Source organism: Portunus trituberculatus, chromosome 17 (genome assembly GCF_017591435.1).
Source record: "Portunus trituberculatus isolate SZX2019 chromosome 17, ASM1759143v1, whole genome shotgun sequence".
In the NCBI taxonomy this organism is placed as follows: domain Eukaryota; kingdom Metazoa; phylum Arthropoda; class Malacostraca; order Decapoda; family Portunidae; genus Portunus; species Portunus trituberculatus.
In genome coordinates this window covers 19,153,441-19,156,986 of record NC_059271.1, presented here as the reverse complement: position 1 = coordinate 19,156,986, position 3,546 = coordinate 19,153,441, and positions in this window count along the sequence as shown.

Genomic DNA, 3,546 nt, shown 5'->3' with positions numbered 1-3,546 from the left:
CAAATATTTTGCTAAATGCAGAAAGTACAGAAATGGGTCGATAATTATTTATATTATTTCTATCGCCTGATTTAAGAAGAGGAATTACTTTAGCTATTTTAAGTTGATCAGGAAATGTACCAGTTTGCAGAGAGAGGTTAATTATATGGGCCAAAGGAGTAGAGATGACAGAAGAAGAATATTTCAATACTTTTGGAGATATATCATCGTATCCTGGAGTGTCGGTGTCAAAAGTGCAAAGAACCTTCTCAACTTCTTTGCTGTTAGTAGGGGACAAATACAGAGAAAAATTAGGGGAGTTGTTTAAGTATCTCTTATAATCATGCACACTATCACCAATTGTAAAATTGAGTTTCAAAAAATGTTCATTAAATTTTGAAGAAATATCCGAGCTTGATGAGCCAAGGTTAATAGTGCGATTATTAGATTTTATTTTACCTAAAAGAGAATTAATTATTTTCCATTGACTTTTTGGATTGCCTTGATTATCTGTAAAACGATCTTTATAAAATTTATTTCTTGCAGCTCTTAAAACAGAAGTTAATTTATTTCTATATTTTCTGTAGGCAACCCCATAAGTTAAAGGCCATTTTTTTTTAAAGTCTCTCTAATCGGTGTTTTTCTTTTATACTATTTTTTAATGCAGGAGTAATATGTGGGCTTAATTGGTATTTATTATTAAGACGAATCTTATTAACTGGAAAATTTTTGTCGTAGAGATTTTTGAATATTCTGAAAAAAATATCAAAAGCGTTATTACAAGAATGAGAACTTAAAACAGAATTCCAATTAATAACAGAGAGGTCGTTTGCAAAAGATTCCATGGCAGCTGTAGAAACTGATCTTTTATAGATAAACTGCGGTTGTAAATTAGTATATTTAAGTTTGAATTGTGATAATGTTGGAAAATGATCAGAAATGTCAGTTAAAATAATGTTTACAAATATTTTCTTCGAAAAGAGATGTCCAAACATGATCTATGAGAGTAGCTGAAGTGTTAGTGACTCTGGTTGGTTTGTATGTATGTATGTATGTATGTATATGAATATCTGTCTACATGTCAGCCCTCATCTGATTCCTCCTCTTTCTCTTCGTTTTATTCCTCTTACTTTGGTTCTTGTTCTCCTTTACGTCTCCTCCTTGTCTTCCTCCTCCTCACTTCTCTTGACGATATTGTTGTTGGTGGTGGTGGTGATAGTGGTTGTTGTGGGTGTTGTTGTTGTTGTTGTTGTTGTTGTTGTTATTATTATTCTTTTCTTCTTTCTTCTTCTTCTTTCTTCTTTTTTTTCTTTTTTTCTTTATCTTCTTCCTTCTTTTTTTTTTTTTTTTTTTCTTCTTCTTCTTCTTCTTCTTCTTCTTCTTCTTCTTCTTCTTCTTCTTCTTCTTCTTCTTCTTCTTCTTCTTCTTCTTCTTCTTCTTCTTCTTCTTCTTCTTCTTCTTCTTCTTCTCCTCCTCTTCCTCCTTCTCTCCCCTTTCTCTTTCTTTTCCTTCTCGTGCCACACTCTGTTGGTAACACTCAGACATCACCTTCCCCTAACGTAACGGAGTACAGCAAGCATCTCAAGGTCACCTTTGACGAGAAATGTAAACAAGTCTTTGGAAGATATCCAGGAGGAAAAAGGAGGAGGAAGAGGAGGATGAGGAGTAGGAGGAAGAGGAAGAGGAAGAGGAGGAGGAGGAGGAGGAGGAGGAGGAGGAGGAGGAGGAGGAGGAGGAGGAGGAGAAGGGGAGGGCGAAGATTCCTGAAGAAGAGTAAGAAGCAAGAGCAAAAAATAAGTTGCTCTCAGACGCGGTGTAGGAAGACGACCTTGACAGCAGGAGGAGGAGGAGGAGGACGAGGAGGAGGGGAGGAGGAGGAGAAGGAGGTGGAGGTATTGTTGTTGCTACCTTGGCCTTGTGTCTATCCTACGACCTCATATGTAACACCCCTGTGTGTGTGTGTGTGTGTGTGTGTGTGTGTGTGTGTGTGTGTGTGTGTGTGTGTGTGTGTGTAACGTAACGGTGCTCTCTCTCTCTCTCTCTCTCTCTCTCTCTCTCTCTCTCTCTCTCTCTCTCTCTCTCTCGTGTGTGCGCTGAAACAAACAAGCAAGAAGCAACACATGCACCAAGTTACCCGTCGAGAGTTAAGTATTTTTAGAAGTAAACCGTCAACAAGTTCCAAAAAAGTTAGTAAGGAGCTTTAATTTCGTCATGGAGTTGCAGGTATAAGCTTTTCTCTTTATTCGTATCAAGATGCCTCAAGAAAAGGCTCGCCCCAAGAACATGGCATCAGCAATTCCAGTTCATCTAACGAACGTGAATGAGCTGTAGATGATTTATTGGCTCCATGAAGTTAATCTATACATTAAAAAACCCACGGAAACCAAGAGAAAGAACTAAAGGTTGTAATTTGAAAGATTCAGTAGATGTCTGATAGAAATGTGATGGGAAAGGACAGGAGTTGTGTGATAGATTTTAATTCTTTGCTTATACGTACAGTTTTTTCCTATTATGACATTAGTTCCTAGGGCGACCGTAGGTGTACACTGCATGCACGTGTTTCTGTGAGTGAGTGGTGGTGATGAACAGAATGTAGGTATGTACGAGTTTTCTTTCTTAAGGTTGAATTATAAACGCTTCCTTTATCTGATGCAAGTATGCAAACATTTTCTCCTATGCACTTTCAGCAAACAAAAGGACATTGATCTTCTCTGTTCTAAGAAAAAAAAAAAAAAAAAAAATGTATAATCGCTGTGAATTTTTTTTCCTTTGTTATCAAGGCAAATATATGTAAAGGAATATGCAATGTGAGGAAAAATTGTGTAGCAATTAATGAAACATTATATATTTTTCCTCCTTTTCTTTCATTTTTATTTTCTTCTCAGCTTCAGTCCTATTTCTTTCCATTTTACTTTTCTTCTTCTCTTTCTCCTCCTCCTCACTTTTTTTCATCTCTATTCCGTATTTTTTTCTTGTCAACATCGACATTCTCATTTCTTTCTCATTTTCTTCCTTCCTTCATTTCTCTCTTCTCTTTTCTTTTCTTTTTCCTTTTCCAATCCTACCTGTTCCTCTCCTCATATGTCTTTCCATCAATTCATGGTTATATCTTCTTCCTTCCTCCTTCGTCTCATCATCACTTTTCACATAATCCATATCCTGCCTTTTTTAAGCTGTTCTTTTCTTTCCTTCATAGTTGACGATAACCTGAACGAGTCTACCCTCCTGAGATTCGGATTGACAAGTAAGTAAGCGTGCGTGGCGTGGCTGTCAAGGGGACGCGGTTGGCAGGTTTTGGTAGTGAAGATTTTAAGAAGCACATTAAGGTGCTGCGTGGTTTCTTTTTGTTAGTCTGGCTCCTTTTTTTTTTATTTCTTAGTTTCTTATTTGTAGTTTTTTTATTAGTCCTTCCCCTCCTCTTCTTCTTCTTCCTCCTCCTCCTCCTCCTCCTCCTCCTTCTCCTCCTCCTCCTCCTCCTCCTCCTCCTCCTCCTCCTCCTCTCCATTCTTGCCCTCTCCTTACTTCATCTCTGCTTGGTATTGTGCTATATCTCCCAGTATCATGTTA